Genomic DNA, 19,671 nt, shown 5'->3' on the forward strand with positions numbered 1-19,671 from the left:
GTAGCATAACATTTCACATTAGACTGAAGCAGGAATGACGCATAGTTGTATATTATCCCTCTTATCACATGGCTATGTATATGATTACTGCATTAAGCAAGGTTATTAGCTTATTCGTTTTAACTTTTACATTAAAACATAAACAGAGGCTAAGCAGCGATCTGCTATTGAGAAATAACAGACAGCTGAATGATGTGACTGGCCAATCGCAATCGAGCATTCAACCAAGCCATGTAATTGTTTTAGTTTTTCTGTGCGACACCATTGTCCGATTAGGTATAAAATAGTACTTAAGAGGTTAATCAGACTATTCAATTTAGTCAATTATAAAAATCTATTAAAATTATTTTCCATGTTAATTCATTGCTATATAAAGAAATATATGAAAAATGCACGTCTCCATTATTCAATTAATACAAAAAGTTATCAATAGAGACTAGAGAGTAATGAAATGAAAATAATCGATAGTTGCAGCCTGATTTTTAGGCTGAAATTCACTGCATTAGAACCAAGAGGAACTCACTCCTGGTTGAGCCTTGTTGCTGCCCAATTAAATGAAGCTCATAAATAACACAAACAACAGCATATATACTCCCTTCAGGACCTGTAGTAATTAGGACTCCAGCACGGACACATACATGTGCAGCATGCACAGGTATCACATACCAATGGACCATGAAAATACACACATAGCCTATACAATAGTGGGCTAAACACAACAGCAAATGATATGAAACATTTTAATTAAGCAAAAACCTGTGTACAGTATGTGAGCCACGCATGAAATGAATTATTGCACAGGCATGTAAGCATACATGAGTGAATCCAACCCTTCCACCCAGTAACATCATGACTGCTCACCTGGAATATAGACTGTATTATCTAATGTCACTTGGAAAATGATCCATCTCGTAAGTAAAATGGATAGAATTGTAATTTATTGTGAAACATGCACAGGCATACTCTGCCAAACACCCTGGAAAGATCCTGCAAACACACTATCTATGCACTGAGAACTATCAAAGGCATACTTACAGGCAATACCAAATATGTATCCTTTAATTGTCCCTCACTATCTGCTAAGTGAGGACTGAATCCTAAAATTTAATGAGACAGTCCTGAGATCTCTAGAGCTGCTTTCGCTATTTTCTTTTACTTTCTTTTAAGTTGGCTCTATTTGAATCACGTTTGCCATCAGTGGAATGCATGCATACCTAATGCTTAGTCACCAGCAACTACAAACAAATTGGATATTGAAACCGCGTACTTGGAGACAAATCTCCTAGTTCTCCCTTGACAAATTGGCTGAGGCTTATGCATACAGATTGTAGTTATTTTAATTGGCTGTTGTTTTCCAGGGAAGATGGTGAGGCATTCTATGAACCTAGATGATGAGGCGCACACGCACGTGACATGAGCATGCTGCAGGTTCACATACACTCACGCACACACAAAATAAACGTTCTTTGACAGCAGCAAAGGGAATGTGCCTGTGGCCACACTACTCAGTGTAATTGTAAAACATTGGCCCCCAGAAGGCCTTCCATGGCCGCGGGCCCCACAGTCCCTCTTTAGATGCACATAAACAAATTTAAATCATCCACTTCTGACTCGTTAGATACCGTCTCCCTTTCAAGATATCCTTGCTTACTTAATTCCCTGTGCTTCCCACATTAAATCTGTGTATAACTGTGATTAAATTTTAATGTACTGCTTCGGCTTTGACCTTGAGGCAGTGTCTGTCCCTAGTCAGTTTCTAAAAGGGAAATTAGCACAAATGCATTGTTAATTGTAGATAAACGGAGAGTCATTTGTCTGGATGAGATTGCAGGTGGGGGAATGTGAGGGCCTGTTTTCATTGCATGAACAATATCATTGTTTGCAGTTGAAGAATTTAAAAAAAGATCCCAGAAAGGACAAAGGACAAAACATGGCAGGGTCATCTGCAACTGCACTGGTGTCCATGAAGAGACAAGGGCCCATTAGGAATAGCCTATCCACCTAGACACACAGTAAAAACACAGTTTACAATTGAGGGATTTAGCAGACACACTTATCAAGAGTGACTTACAGAGTGCAAGATCAGAGTAAATGGCATGAACCCTAGACGACAAACGACCGGGTTAATGGTCGCGTAATTAGAGTGCAAAGACAACAATTAAGTGCAACAAAGCAACTAGGATAGCACGTAAACATCAACATAGGTCATAGGTTCTGTAGTTCTAATGCACCCACCCCATCCAGCTATTACACTGGCCCAGGGCGCAGCCCGAGGAAAGAGAAAAAGAGTCACAGAGGAAACAAACAACTAACTAGGACAGCATTGAAAAACACAGTCAATCTGTGAAAGACAAACATGCTGTCTAAATACCATACAGCATTTGTGGACAAGCAAACAGTAGGCCTATGTCTATCTAAATAACATATAGCATACTGTATGTAAGTGACCAGCAAACAATAGAGTGTATCTATCCAAAAATAGGCGAAACAAAGGAATACCGGAGGATAATTAGGGGTGAGTATAGCTTCCTCTGGTTCTTCTGTAATCCGTCACAATATATGGCCACTGCACCAACGGTGATGAATGATAAATATAAATGCAAGTGATTGTGTGATCAGATGCAGTCATCTTTCATACTGTGTGGGACCACTGTGTTTTTTCTTGACGGTTATTCTTCCAGCGTTTACTGATGAGTAAAGCTATTTTGGGGGAATCGGACGGTGGTGGTTTGAGGCTATTAGATTAGCTCTGATAAATGTGGCACATGGGCTGCTGTCCGGGGTGCTGATCACAGGCTGCTCCCTGTTTGCAGGATTGGAGCTGACATAATCGCAATAGACGCTTCACAGATGTGTCATAGACATCTCTCTGTGTGTGTGTGTGTGTGTGTGTGTGTGTGTGTGTGTGTGTGTGTGTGTGTGTGTGTGTGTGTGTGTGTGTGTGTGTGTGTGTGTGCACGAACATGTTCAGAGGGTTGGGGAGTAGTTGGGGAGGGGGGGGGGGGTGTCAATCAGAACCAGGTCCAGGGCCAATCACATTGGCCCTGGACAGCTACTGTAATCTCATCCCACTGCACATTAAAATCCTTGGAGTTGATTTAACTCTGAGAGCATACAAATGTGTCCACTCTAAGGATGTTTTTGTGAGTTTGGGCCTCTATGACATTCTATGGTGTTCTATAAACTATTGATTTCGTTATGTGGCGAGAAAAAAATCACATTTGAGAAAGAATACATTTCTAAAACAAGCACTGAAGTAGAGTGGTGTTCATGGGTGGTTCAATTACTACAAGTGCAACAACAGCAGTCATACATGAGTCTGCTGTCCAGGCCTATGTGAACAGATAAGCATGAATGACTTCAGCGGTCATTTCACCACATGAATTACCCCGTAATGTTCAACAGGTGCGTTTCCCCTGAAGGGGCAATTACAGGTAAGTGGGTTTGCATGAAGACCAGCGGTAACTCTGCCCACCCACTCCTTCAGCCAATGCTAACATAAGGTCCCCATTATAAACACGAGCCTATAACCAAACACTGGACAGCAGCAGAAAACTATGTAGCAATAACACTGGACTCAAGTCAATATGAAATCCTTTGTTTGTGTGTGTGTGTGCATGCGTGTGTGAGAGAGACAGACAGACAGAGTTACCAGAGTCACTAGTGGGTGAGCTTCTCTCTCACACACACACACACACACACACACACACACACACAACACACACACACACACACACACACACACACACACACACACACACACACACACACACACACACACACACACACACACACACACACACACACACACACACACACACACACACACACACACACAGCGTCTGGGCTTCAGCCTCAGGGCCCATAAGGAGTATCTATTGATCAGAAAAGAATGTCCCTAATTAGGCGGCGTGGACTCAGAGTGGGTGAGGAAGGAACAGGGTGGTAAGAGGGAAGCAAAGACAGGGAGCTACACACAAAGGAGAGGAGACACAGAGGAGAGGGCAGGTGGACTTGTCTCATTTAGATAAATGGGGACTATGAGAGGAGAGATAGGATAAACTACACTGTGAATCTTGTGCATTCATAGATGGAGTCTCATATGGCACCAGCGCAGAAAAAGGACAGGAATTTTGTATTTTAGAACAAAATGCCATACGCCAGAGAGTCAAAATGGACCGTCATGTAGAGAAGAGAGGGAATAGAGTAGGGGAGCAGTTAATTGAACTAATCAATTATAAAAAGAAATAATCAATTTTAATCAGATAATCGATACTTAAAACTACAGAAATAGCAGATCTACAAGCTCACAACGCACAACAATGCATTGTGAGCTTGTCGAAAACATTTAAAAAAAATAGCTTCAGGATTATTCATTTAATTGGAAAAGTAATCGAAATAAACATAATCGATAATCAATAGTTGCAGCCCTAGCATAGAGTGCCGGGACTATGAGGCAGAAAGAAAGACGGTACAGTAGAAGGTACTAGTAGAAGGTACAATGTAGAAATTGGGAGAAAAAGAAACGCATGGGTTGGCTCTGACTTTGCTGAACACCCGGGTGTACATGGGATCATATCCTACAATTCAATGCTCCATCTCATTCAGGAATAGTTAGGGAGACAAAGACAAATTTGTGAATTTGATTCCAATCACCTTCAGGGCCTTCAAATACTCCTGGGACTCAATTAAAAGATGCAATTATCTCCTTCATAGGATTCTCCCCCTCCCCTCCTAACTCACAGTCAATTAAAGCCTAATTTGTCGAACGGCAATAGCTAAAATAGCTAATCTACAAGTTCAAAACACATTAAGTTTGTCGATCTGCAATTTTTTATTTTTTAATGTTTTAAAATAATGTGCAACGAGAGAAAGAGACTGAGAGAGAGAGAGAGAGAGAGAGAGAGAGAGAGAGAGAGAGAGAGAGGGAGAGAAGATGGGGGTTGTGATGTTACTAGGGGAAGCGTGATTCACACAAAGCTCCATTCATCATTGATTCACAAACTTGTTAGTTAACAGGAACCAGCGCAAGATCTAGTTCTAGTTACTGTAACGTTTTACGGTTCACTCCACTTTTGTTGTTGTGATCATTCAGTTTTTGGCCCGACTAGCAGCAGCATGCAACGCTCTAATGATGGCTGTGTCGATCCAGCTGGTCGGTATGCTGCTCTGAGCTGTCTGTTCACCACTTTGGTCCCAAGCAATATATCTCAAAGACCACTAGCTGGATTACAATGGAATATCTGATGCACCTTCATGAAACCCAGAGTACCCTGGTGATTTCAGTGATCCAACCTCCTCTGGAGAAGTGATTCTCAACCTGTGAGAATCACTGGTGGGCCGCAAGGGTATATTGCAAGTGCAAAAAAAAAAGGAAAAAAAGGGTATTGCAGGTGGGCCCCAAAATAATTAAACACAAAGAGTTTAATGATAGTAGGGCTATAACATTAATATTTTAAAAAAGTGAGAATGAAAACTTTTTTTTAAAACCTTGAAAAAAATTGTTTTCAATGTGATACCGATAAATGGCGACTCAAATGCTACTATGTTGTTTCCATCGATCCAAGCTGGAACCCGATCAATTGATTGGTCATTAAAATAAACACGGATAGGCTGCCGTGTTAAGTGGCCTGCGAACACTTTCGAGATTTTCACGTGGGTCCTGATCCAGAAAAGGTTGAGAACCACTGCTCTAGTGTGCCACCCTTAGGCTTTCACTTCTGATTGATGATTCAGCTCCTGTTCCACCGAGGCAGTGTAACATCACAGAACCAGACATAACGATGCCTCATTTATCATTATCATTAGTATCATTTAGAGAATGTGGCCCCACATTGCCTGCACCACACTGTCACGGCACTCTATTCCAAAGTGTCTCGTAGTGCATCTCAGAGGTGACTGTGGATTGGCTAGGAACATCTTTGTGGGTATTCCGTTTGCCTTGTATGGCGTTTCTGGGTTGGTCCAATTATGTTAATTGGGGGACCATAAAAAACAAACCCACATGAAGATGACTGAAACTAAGTGCCTCTGAGTGTTTGATAAATGCCTCAGGAGTTGTACGATAAATGAGATCAATCGTCCCTACATGGAGATAATATAATATAGATTTTCACCAATGCAACCAACAGAGGGCAACCAAATGAGAATTTCATGCGGATATCAATAGCCTATTCTCTATTTATCTTCATTTCCGTGAGAGCAGAGGTAAACTAAGGGCATCTTCTCACCAAATTTTCCGATAGCTTTAACCGACCCCATGTGAGGTTGATACATTGCTTCCGTTAATTTGGTCTCATTCATTTGCACAGCGCTTCAAATTAAGCAGACCATAAATACTGTAGTAAAATGAATCCCTGTAGAAATGCTTTAATTGGTTAAAAGTGTCGCGAGTGAAAAAAGGGCAATAAATCTGTGTTTCCCGAACAGCCTGCAGGAAATCATGGCATTCCGATTTCTACACCATGCTGATGGCAATGACATAAATTTTGATACAATTTGACGCCAATGCTGAATTGCAGGAACTGTCTAGACTCCCTGCTGTTAAAAAATATATTGCTGCTGATGGATTCATTGCAGAGAACATGCACTGCCGTCAGACATTGGCATCAGAAAAGAGGGCTAGAGATGAAAAAAATCTTTTTTAGGCTATCTACAGTAAATGTAAACATGTATAAGCCACTATTAATTTTGTTATTTTGATACTTGAATTGATGTATTTGAATATAATTATGTTAGCACCAGAACCAGTGCGATGCTCAAGAGGACTTTCTGTTTCCACTCCAGCCTGGTTTTCAGTTACACAACAGAATCCACAGTGCATATTTAACTCTTGACGGTTTACACGTGGAACCAAATGGACCCTTACGGGTGTCATCTCCCCACTATACAAGTGTGGAGATGACAGCCAGATGATTAAAGCCAACCGACATGCGTGCACAATCAGTCAACACACTGACAGCATTAGCAGATCCCAGGTACAGATTCTGAGTAATGGCGGCGAGTCATGACCATGCCTCCTGACGCAGTCAGTCTTTGCACGGCTCCCTGTGATCACACATGGCAGGAGTCTCCAGAAGGTCCAAAGCATCCGGAACAGAGCTGCCAGCATCCTGATGAGAGTGCGAAAACCCCAATATATCACGCCCGTCCTACACTCACTGCTCTGCCTCCATGGTTCCTCCAGATTGGAATACTAAACACTTCTGACCTGGCCATCAGTGCATTCATGGAATGAACGGCTCCCCCAAAAAAAATGTGTAACTTTGGTGGTCATTTCACTTCCATAAAGCATTATATGAAGTTAAAATACAACCACAACCACAACCACCACACAGCTGGTGGGGGGAGTGTAGTGCCCAGGATCACTTAGCAAATTGGCACAGAGTGAAAAAAAAAAATACAACCACTTATCCCTATTATGGGGGACAAAAACTATGTGCAACACAACCAATTGTCGATTGTCTATTTCCAACAAAGAGATTTGTAGAGTGGAAAAAAGTCAACTAAGTATTAGTTTACTAATACTGCTACTACAGTACTAACCCAAACCCTATGCATAGACGGTTTAAGAAACTTTAAGTGGTTAATGAATAAACCCTTAATTTAACCAATCTGTACGGTAGTTATGCATAGAACCACTTTTTAACAGGTCCTGTGCTATGGTAGCCTGGTAAACCCTCCCTCCGGAAAATCTCATTTCCATTTGATTTCAGGAGTGAGTCTGGCATGATCGCCCATTCTGCAATTTTGGCTGTGGGCTGGAGTTGGGCGGGCGTAATACCGTTGACTGACAACCCCTTCAGCCAATCAGCAGTGTCCCACTTCAGCCAGTGGATTTTTACCACTTCCAGACTAATGTGACGCAACGGGACTTGAGACGGCCATGCCCAAAATAGGTTGCCTTATTCGGATACATGCGTGTCACTGCCTGCCCCTGCCGGTTATTTTTCTGTCATGATTAATTGACCACATATATGAAGTTAAACAACTACATTCTATCCAAACGATATCTTATAAGTACATTCCGTGCCTCAAAATAGAAGTTTGAGAGCTTTTTGAAGTTCTAAAACAGCGGAGAAAATAGCGCAAAGAAAAGATGGCTGCCGTTCGTGTTTTGTCGGCTGCATTCAGGCTGCACTCGGTGCCATTCGGGCTCACTCGAACTCGCCACCTGATTGGCCAACTTTCGCTGTCAATCACAGAACGATGAGCGACACCGCTGATAGGCTCGGTTTTTTGGTAATGCGCTAGAAACGCCCATACAAGCCTTCAGGCCAGACTCCTTCCTGAAATCAAATGGAAATGAGATTTTCCGGAGGGAGGGTTTACCAGGCTAGTGCTATGGCACCAGCTGGATGTGTTCTGCATAGGCCGGTTTCAATTTCTATCAACAGAATAATAGGCAACTCTCTAATTAAGGTTATAACAGAATGATTAATTAGATTACACATGCTGTTGTCTTAAGTCGACAACATTTCCAACAAGATGTTTTAAAATGCATTAGGGGTCCCATTGTGGAGATAGAGCTGAAGTCATTCTTAGACAGAGCTGTAGGCACAATGGGTGTTCTGAATTTAGAAAGGGACAATACCGAGTCTAATCAGGGCTCATCAAGTGCCCCACTTTCAAACAGCCTATATCCCTCAACAATAAGCTTTGCAACACACACACACACACGCACACGCACACGCACACGCACACGCACACGCACACGCACACGGAGCAGCAGCAACATCAGAGCACTGTCTAACAAGTCTCTTCCCTGGAACGCCTACGCTAATGCCTGTCTTACATTGCATGGGCACATTGCCTGATGATGGTGGCATAGAATGATAAGGCTGGTTTTGTAAAACGTTTTAATTTACATGGGAGTGTAAGCTTTTGTGTAAAACTGCGGAAGCACATGAAAATCCATTGATGACGATCATACGCAAAACTTAAAGCCTGATTTATACTTATACTTATAGATCTGATATTTTTGGTGCATGACACGGTCGTGTTGTACGGTACAACAGAGCATCAATTAGGTATATGAAGTGTTAGAATCGTTATTTAATCATGCAAGTGTTTTTCCCACCGCTCACCATAAGGTAGTTAGCTTGCAGTGAATTCTCACTTTTCAGTTAAATGTTAAGACGCCATGCCAGCAGTCAAAACAACAGTAGATTAATGTTCCACAATGAAAAGCAGGGCACTACATACAGCAAAACTCTTCAGTATGCACTGTTATTGCAGGGAGCCCCCAAATGTCCATCGAGTGACTGATGTACTGAAGTTCTGTGAAAGTTCTATGAAATCGTTTTTAATTTCTATTGGATATACACTTCTTGTGAGTTTACCGTCATTTAAAGGGGCATGCTGGTGTAATAAAATCATCCAAAATGTATTATCCTCCTCTCACCATGTTGAACAATTTTTCTTACATAAACCCCTGCTGTTTACTGTTTAAGCCAATTTCCATGGTAGCATTTTCTATTAGATTTTGTCGACTGTTGCGGTTAATTCGCTAACTACATAACTAACGTCTGCCGCCTCTGGTCCTGTATTGCACGTCTGTCCTCATTTTCCTGTCTTTCTTTGCTGCGCCGTCTCGAAGTGAAATAGGCAAAGAAAGATCTTACACAATACGGTGTTCATATTGTATGATATAATAGACATTTTCTGTGTAGCACCTTCATATAACATAAGATAGTCTAAATGGACCAATACTGAAATGGTGATGGTGGTCGTAACAAAAATGAAAGAAGTGATACATAGATAAATAGGAGCAACTATTGTACAGCTTTGCAGCAGCATACATGTTCAAAATAACAGATAAATAGGAGCAACTATTGTACAGCTTTGCAGCAGCATGCATGTTCAAAATAACTCAAACTACTGTGACATTAATAGAGCATTTAAAACATCCCCGTCTACCCAAGGTTAAATTTTTACTGTATTACTTGATAAAAAAATAAGAAAAAATAAAAAAAGAGGAAGTAGCTTGCTTCTAGAGTGGGCTATCTTCAATTGTCACACATCGTGTGGGTGGAAATGACAAAACTGACTTCATATCAGCGTTTAGGGCCATTTGGCCTATGGCCAACTTCCATTTCCTGAAACAATTTCAAAGGAATAATTTGACATTCTTTGACACGAACATTATATTCACAGTGATGCATCAATTTAATTGAATTCAAAATCTCTGCCAAGCAATCAGTAGTTGCATGAAACTTTTCAGGACTTGTTTGGTTCAATAACAGTGTGCCTTACAAGCAATAAAAGTGACACCCACACACATACCAGCCTGATCTCCAGAGATTACCGTAACATTGCACGGAACGAGTGCACTTCATTCCGTGGATAGCCGCCTCGGAACTCCCGAATTGCGTGCATATGTACGGCGAGTCCCACGGTGGGCGTAACCAGTCGCAACCCGGAAAAACCCGGAAGCAGAGCAGTCCCCACAAAAAAAATTACGATTCTGTGCCTATCGGTACATAACTCAAACGGCGCTGAGTAGGCACAGGCGAACGTCCCACCGTTCAGGACGGCAACTCGGTCGCCTTAGCTCCCTCGGTGGTCCTTCACGGGGTGACAGTTCGCCTGTGACTGCGCGCCTCCGAAATGGTTTTGTCACAAAGGGAGCGCCGTACCATATGCACGCAATTCGGGAGTTCCGAGGCGGCTATTCACGGAATGAAGTGCACTCGTTCCGTGCAATGTTACGGTAATCTCTGGAGATCGGGTTGCACATACGCACGCACGCAGACACACAGGTAGACACGCACGCACACACGCACGCACGCACGCACGCACGCACGCACGCACGCACGCACGCACGCACACACACACACACACACACACACACACACACACACACACACACACACACACACACACACACACACACACACACACACACACACACACACACACACACACACACACACACACACACACACACACACACACACACACACATAGATATTTTGAGGTAGCATAGCAACAATTGTGAGGTTTTATGCTTGTTATGTTGTTCGGAATGGTGCATCTTGTATTCAAAGCATTCAGTGTTCCACCAAAGTCATGTATACCAACAGAAACAGAGGGCACTATCCTGGTTTGGGGGTTTATCTTTCTGTGTGCACTGCACACACTGGTATAGAAGATTAAAGACATTATGGAGATAAAGGAGGAAAATGCAGGTAAAAATCTCTGTATGATGGCAGTATGCGTGCACGCAAACATCAAAGTCCTATAAGAAAAGGGCCCTTGCTTTTTTTTCATTCAACACAACCTTTTGCTGTCCACACATTTGAATTCTTTCTTTAAGATAACGTGAATCTTTCTTTATAATAGTCCCTGTGGGGAAATGTTGTAGCAACAACAGCAGTAAACATGAAAGAGCCTGACATAGAAGTCTGCATTGGGTCTGACTGTGTTAACAATATGTATATTGTATCAATAAATAAAAGTATGAATGTACAATCTATACCGTTATCTATATTTAGAGCTACAAGTTCAGATATGAACATAAAACATTTCTACATATTAGATGTTGCCGCTATAGCGGGCACGCACGCACGCACGCACGCACGCACGCACGCACGCACGCACGCACGCACGCACGCACACACACACACACACACACACACACACACACACACACACACACACACACACACACACACACACACACACACACACACACACACACACACACACACACACACACACACACACACACACACACACACACACTTCATGCAACATTGATTGCTTCTATTGATTGTGTCTGTCCTTCAACGTGAGGCAGACACACAGACAGCACAAAACACCCGATACGCACAAAACTCTGCTCTCAAACAGATGTGTGCACGTTTTTGCAGTATACACACTATAAGATGTGACCCTCACAGCTTCACAATGCCAAATAAACAAACAAACACGAAAGGATTCTTCACGTCTCTTCCTTTTTCTCTCACTCATTTGTCATTGCTCACGACCCTTTCCAAGTAACACTGTGTAGAGTTGCCACCCAACAAAGAGTCATGGCTACCGCCGTTTAATTTGCGGGAGAGCAAGGTAGAAATCTCTTCAAATGCCTCAGCCAGCAGCCTCGTTCCCGACAATAAAACGAAGATGACCTTGTGAGGCCAGCGTCCACGAGAGAAGGCATCAATATTTCATTCTTACAGGCCCTCTCCTCTTTTCACACCGTCTGTCACTCCTGAAAGGTATCCTTTCTGACTAAAGGAAGCATCAGAGAACCACCGGTAACAGAGACTCTGTCACGGCTGTCCATGTATGAAAGGTGTGTGTGTGTGTGTGTGTGTGTGTGTGTGTGTGTGTGTGTGTGTGTGTGTGTGTGTGTGTGTGTGTGTGTGTGTGTGTGTGTGTGTGTGTGTGTGTGTGTGTGTGTGTGTGTGTGTGTGTGTGTGTGTGTGTGTGCGTGCGTGTGCGCATGCATGCGCGTGCAGTGTACACACATAATTATGGTTAGGGATAATGGGCAAGCAGGCAAGTACCCAGTACCCAATAAAGCAAACTTTCAAAGTGATTTTTTTTTCAAATGCATACACAACACTGTGATTAATCGTGATTGTACGAAAAATAAGACAAACAAGCTTCTTCAAAGTAGTAGAGCAGATGACAGCAAAAAACACAAGTTCATGGAGGAAAAACCAAACTGCATGTGGTTTTCCTCGAATAGAAAAACATTAGAAAAAGTTTTTGAGATGTTCCTTCCATTTCCCTACTTATCCGGAAAAAAATTGTATGGACTCACTAAAACATGTAATAAACCTTTTCCTACGCAAGTGAGGAATACCATATGCAGTTCATTTTTTCCGAGTGGATATGGTTTAAAACACGTTACAGAGCATGTGTCAGTCAGATTGCATATGCATGTCAATTGAGATGCATACATAATATGCTCTGTGGCTGACACATGCAAATAAAGATGGTAAATACATGGCAATTGACTGTAACTCCTACTTAATTGATTTATCAAAATATACAATAGCGATATTTGTTCATAATAAGTCCAATATTATATTGTCCTCGCCCTTTTGCATGAATTCATACATGCTTGCAAACACACACAGAGCTACCATATGTGTGAGTACACATTATACACACAAAGCTGGCATTTATGTCATTCAATTACAAAGAAACAGGCTGTAAGCATATTTAATTGAAAATTAGGCAATAAAACCCAGAGCTATGTCAAATTATCTTCTACAAAGATGCCCTTAGGGAGACATGCATTGTAACATGCCACAGGCATGTCAAAAATGACCCTTGGAAAATAATTTGACTTAGTGGCAACCTGATTAGAAATTAGCATATCCAGATGTAGCCACCTTGATTTGATTCCATTGCCTTAATTGGGTTTCATCTGGCATGCAGCAATAACAGCCATAAAACGAGCAGGCCAGGATTTTACAGCCCAAGCTCAGGGCCCAGCGTCATAACGTTGGGTTAATGTCAACACCAATGGAAGCTGTGAATGTTAATGAAGAGAACAGTTGTCATGCTGTCACACCATGCCCGGTGGAGCGTTCGCCAATTATATCAGTTATGGCAAGTGTGGCAAAGCTACGTTGGAATTGTAATACCTTTATTGAGATGCTTGTGGACTGGTGGCTGGCAGATTTCCATGTGACTAAAAGTGGTTGGCTTTTTCATGTTCAGCATGTGTGAGAAATGCCTCCCTATCACCCAATTATTTTGAATATAAGATTTTATTCTCACTCTAGTTATTTGTTAAACATCCGTCGTGACTATCACACAGCAATGTCCATGGATGCATCTATGAGCTGGTCATTTCCACTCATAAAACTGGGACCATGACCAATTGCTTCAAATATGGTAACATATACATAACGTACACAGAACATCCTTCCATCGACGCAACACCGTCCTACACGTAATGCAAACACCACACCTACAGTAAACCATATTGTACAACAATGTCTGTCATCTTATTATCAGAACCAGGCTCAGAGGCAGAGACACAACAACCGAATAGACCCAACTGAAGGAATTTAGTTGATCTTTAATCTTATTTTAAAACTAGTCCAAGAAGTATGTGAGCCAGTTTGTCAACATGCTAATACACAAAACAGAACACAAACACACAACAGCAGGTGGATTCAGAGATGTCACTTTATCTATCTCTCTCTAACACACACACACGCATGCACGCACGCACGCACGCACGCACGCACGCACGCACGCACGCACGCACGCACGCACGCACGCACGCACGCACACACACACACACACACACACACACACACACACACACACACACACACACACACACACACACACACACACACACACACACACACACACACACACACACACACACACACACACACACACACACACACACACACACACACACACACACACACACACACACACACACACCACAGTGTCTCATAATGGAACCAAAGATACAACATTTTTCACTTCAAGGCCCAGCATGCAGTTTTTCCATTTATTTTCCCTTGGCTATAGCTAAGAACACGCAGTAGATTCTGCCTGTGGAGCCTCCCTCCAATCGTTACCATGTTAATATCTCCAAAACAAAAACAAAACCTCTTTAACATGAACAAGGGAGCACAAGACAGTGGGGTGTAGAAGAGGGATAGAGGCAAAAGCCTCTCTTCCAGCCACAAGTGAAGGCGAAATAAAAGCATGAGGTAATGGTGAGGTCAAGTCAGAGGGTTCTCCTGGCACATTCCAGATGGTTCTTTGGTGCCGTGGTTTTCTTGGGTCATCCAAGTAGGGTTGAGGGATGGAGTGTGTGTGTGTGTGTGTGTGTGTGTGTGTGTGTGTGTGTGTGTGTGTGTGTGTGTGTGTGTGTGTGTGTGTGTGTGTGTGTGTGTGTGTGTGTGTGTGTGTGTGTGTGTGTGTGTGTGTGTGTGTGGGGGCGGGGGTAGGAATGGAGGCCGTTGCTGGAGACAGTAAACCCTCCTAGCATCATCATTAACCTTCTCTTCTGGCTTTCAAAATGTTCTGCACTTCATCTTGCCCCTGGCGTCCCTTCAGAACCGCTCCGGCTCCCCATGTGCTCCCGCAGACCCAACAGCAATTTAGTCCCAATCTTTTGCTCCACAGCTAAGTCCCTTCTGATGCTTAATGGAAGCTTCCTTCGAACAGAGACATCAATAAGTTGGCTGGTGTGTGTTGTACATATGTCTGTCACTTGTCTGTGTGTGTGTGTGTGTGTGTGTGTGTGTGTGTGTGTGTGTGTGTGTGTGTGTGTGTGTGTGTGTGTGTGTGTGTGTGTGTGTGTGTGTGTGTGTGGGTTCTACACACTTGTTCTCTTTCCTTTGCGTTTTTCCCTTCCGACCCTCCCTCCCACCACTACCGATATACGGCCATAGTGAACAAAGACAAATCTTCCATTAGTGAAATTGGCCAATTTGGTGGCTGTTGCAGGCAGCCTACTGTTCATTTGAAAGGTGGTCTTATAAGTGGCTTTTCATGAATAACAAATCAGCTATTAGTGAATCCAGGTCCTGTATGTATATGTGTCTATTATAGAAAAATGCAATGCAAAAAATAACAGTATCAATGGAGGCATTCTTTAATGCTATTGTGAAATGGACAATAACGGCATTTAGCTCGTACAGTACAGACTTTACATTTCTTGTGTTTAAAATTATTGATGTTACAGCATTTATTTTAGACCAAAGTATGTGAATTCACACTCTCAGCTTTAAATCAACACTCCATATTTCATACATATTTGCGTGTGTGTGTGTGTGTGTGTGTGTGTGCGTGCGTGCGCGTGTGCGTGTGCGTGTGCGTGTGCGTGTGCGTGCGCGTGCGCGTGCTTGTGCGCGTGTGTGTGTGTGTGTGTGCGCGAGCGTGTGTGAGCAATGACCTTCCCCCACATCACATGGAACCATCTTAATACAAAGGGCATTCACACCTCCCAGACTAGCCCCTGTGTTGTGGATGTATGGTTCATTTCAATTCAATGCAGTTCAGATAAGCAACTGTTGATAGGCAGGCTGAAGGCCATTCTGTCTTCATCCTGAGCAGTAGGAGAAAGACAGGCAGATAACAGAAGAGCGCACAATGCAATCCTCGGTGTTCATTTAACTCAGAGAATGTACACATGTAAGAAAACAGACCCATAAGGGTATGTTTGGTTACATTTGTACTCTCAAGAGTTATAAATGGAAACATTAACACTGAAGATCTGACTGCGCACCTCATTCCATAGAATGAAATGACTGCAAGCCACTATAGGGACGTGACCAGGTGACCTGATTTCTTGAACCCTAGCATCCTTATTCTGGGAGCGGGGGACATTTTGTTGAAAATGGCAGATCTACAAGCTCACAGCTATTTTTGGCGAAGAGACTTGGTGTAGAGGGAAAAAAGATCCGACCGAGTACTGAGCCAACCCCCTTCAACTAATTATTAGTTTACTAAGTATAGAGGGTTTAAGTGGTTAAAACTTAAAGTTGACTGGGCCTGGAAACATTTGCTTTTTGCCTTTTCTAACTTTTTTTCCCCTTCACATCATCACATGCCTCTGACTGCAAATTGTATGGACATGCTAAATAAATAAATCATCTTTACAGTCTATTAGTTTAAAGCTGTATTCCATAAATGTAATGGCCTACCCAGGATTTGAACACAGGTTTCCCTCAACTCTCTACCGCTCCTTCAAGACGTAATCCCTGAGATATTGCGCTTATGAGCTTGAGCCAGTGCTAATGGAAGAGTAGGGAGACCTGCAACCACTATATACGTAGTTATATTGTAACATACCGTACCATACACTGAGAATTCTACTGCGTACACTCATGTAGTACGATAGTGTACCGACCGTTTCTATTTAACACTTAAGCAAATGATCAAAACAAACTTCCTCAAATACCACCCTTAGATGGCACCCTTTTGAGGTACCATCATGTGACAAAGCCACCATATTTTAAGTTTTTAAACTTTTCTTATTTGAACTCCCATTGTAGCTTTGGTCTGACTTTAGCTTGTGATAAGCCATGATGTTGAGCTCCAGTGAGTTGCAATGTTCCCTCAGTAGACTGCAATTCACTGAGGCTCAACAGCAGAGAAGCACAGAGTTTTAGCTTCTTATCTCGCCTAATAATACGACCACATCTCCCGACTCTAAGCCTTCTGCCACAGAACTGCCAATATGTCTAAAAACCACCTCGGCCACTTGTTATAGCCTAATACATAGACTGCAACTGGGATCAATCAAAATGTCCTCAAAATGCCACGTTGAAAGATAATGTGTATGTCGAAGGAATTGGATGTTTTTCATAGATACAAAGAGCAAACTATTTCCTTGGCAATCACTGCCAAATAACATCTCCATCATAAAACCTGTGGCCCAATACATTTTTTAATCAGTTCCGACCTCATCTAAAAGGGAATTAAACTCAAATGACTCCAATCCAGTCATAGCTGACACATTGATAGCAGCAAATGGAATGCCTGTCTGAAAAATAGAGTGCCGGCCTTCCTTGCATTTGGGGGTTATGTGTGTCTAGGGGGAGTGACCTTTGATCGCACAGCCCTTTGACTGTAGTGTATGCCCTGCCTTTAAAGAAGTGCAAGCACGGAGCTGTATGGCAGTGCACCCCCGCCAGATGGACCGACACATGGCCTTAGCATTGTCATTCAGATGCAGCGTGTGCCGCCGCGGCGCTCTTAATAAAGCACAAGTGCATTAATTCAAAAGATTTTAAAGAGGCAGCCATGAGGCCGTGTAAATCTGATGTGCATTGTTATCCGTTACCACGTGGTTTCCCATTTCAATGTGACTTTAGAGCATTTTTCAACCGGGTTCTTTTGAACATCAAAGTGAATTATTCCCATACAAAAATGATTGGAAAAGACGTGGATGATTAACAGTTTAAGACTCATATTGTGCCTCGATTACTACAGCATTCATGATCAAAAACTAATTTATTTTTTGTTTGTTTTTTAATAGAAGAAGGAAAAAATCCCTCCTAGGTGAAATTTGCTTCTCAGTCAAATTGCTCTGGTACACAGTAAAAACCTCAGTGTTAATTCATCCATTTGTAACTCTCTGAGTTAGATAAACACTCAGGGGTTTACAGTGTAGCCTACTTCTTGCTTGAGCACCCGGCTGCCAGCAGCTATCTGGCTGGCAGTATTCTGAGCACACAATCCTATTTTTGATGGCTTGCAATCAAAATCAGTCCACAGGAGGGTTTCAGTAGCAGAGCCTGTGAAGCAAGGCTGAACAAGCAGCACACACGCTGCATGTAGGGGTGGTTTTATGAGGGGATGTGTTGTTGTCGCTGTCGTTGTTGTTGTTGGCACACATTATTAAACACTTCACATTCGTTAATTGGGTGAGTTTTGGGAAAACATGAAAACAACTACCTCCCTCACTGAAACTCGATCAACTCCTCAAAAGTTTGTGAGTACAGTACATATGCAAACTCTTTCTCTCTCTCCGCGTGTAGAGTTGCACCGATACCGATACCGTATCGGTATCGGCTACCGATATGACTTATTTCACGTATCGGATATCGGAAAAAAAAAGTATGCACATTGTTTTAATTTATTATTTGTAGGTATTTTCTTTTGGTGATAGATCATAGTGTATTTGTTTTTTTTCTACTGTTATTGTACTTTAAAATATTCAGTAATAAATGTCTTTAATTGAAAGGTAATGCATTTTTTTTGTATTTAAAGTTTTGCTCGGATATCGGCATATATATCGGATATCGAAAAATATCCTAATTGATATATCGGATCGGATCGGAATTGAAAAAACCTGTATCGGTGCATCTCTATCCGCGTGCACGCGCACACACACGCACACGCGCACACACACGCACACACACACACACACACACACACACACACACACACACACACACACACACACACACACACACACACACACACACACACACACACACACACACACACACACACACACACACACACACACACACACACACACACACACACACACACAGTCTTTGAACTCCAATGTTACTCCATCATGTTTGAACTGCAAGCTTCTGGACCTTTATCACTGTGATCTATTTCTCTCTGTCATTTCAAACAGAGAAAGTCTACAGGCCAAGCCTTTCCAAACCAAGGGGTAGAATAACCATTTCAGCTGAATCCAGAGAGAATGTTTGATGTAGGTCTATGATAGAGCTTCAATTATAATGCTTGGCTATTGTTTTGAATGGTTATTTTCTATCAAGTATTTTGTGTCCAAGTGGCAGTGTTTCATTTGAACATGTCGTACAGCGGTAGACATCCTTTTTCTTTCATTCCTCATTCTATATTCCTTTGCTTTATGCATTGTCTTGCATGGCCCTATAAAAATAGCATACTAACAGAGGAAATACAGTAATGCTGTTTGATCATTTAACGCTAACACTCACTTGAACCCCAGCAACCCTATTCTGGGCAAAGTTAGCAGCTCTCAACTCGTTGCACCGTGACGCAGCGTGAGCTTGAAGATCGGCTATTTTCAGCGAAGAGATTTGGTGTGGAAGGAAAAAAGGAGGAGACCAAGTATAGATCCCTGTCGACAAAGTATATATAGGGTTTAAGTGGTGAACTTAACTTCTATCTGTTGATCAGTCGCATCAGTTTGATCCATACATGGATAACCCTGGTGCCATCTTGAAC

This window comes from Gymnoscopelus braueri (assembly GCF_963280865.1).
Source record: "Gymnoscopelus braueri genome assembly, chromosome: 8".
NCBI classification, from domain to species: Eukaryota; Metazoa; Chordata; class Actinopteri; order Myctophiformes; family Myctophidae; genus Gymnoscopelus; species Gymnoscopelus braueri.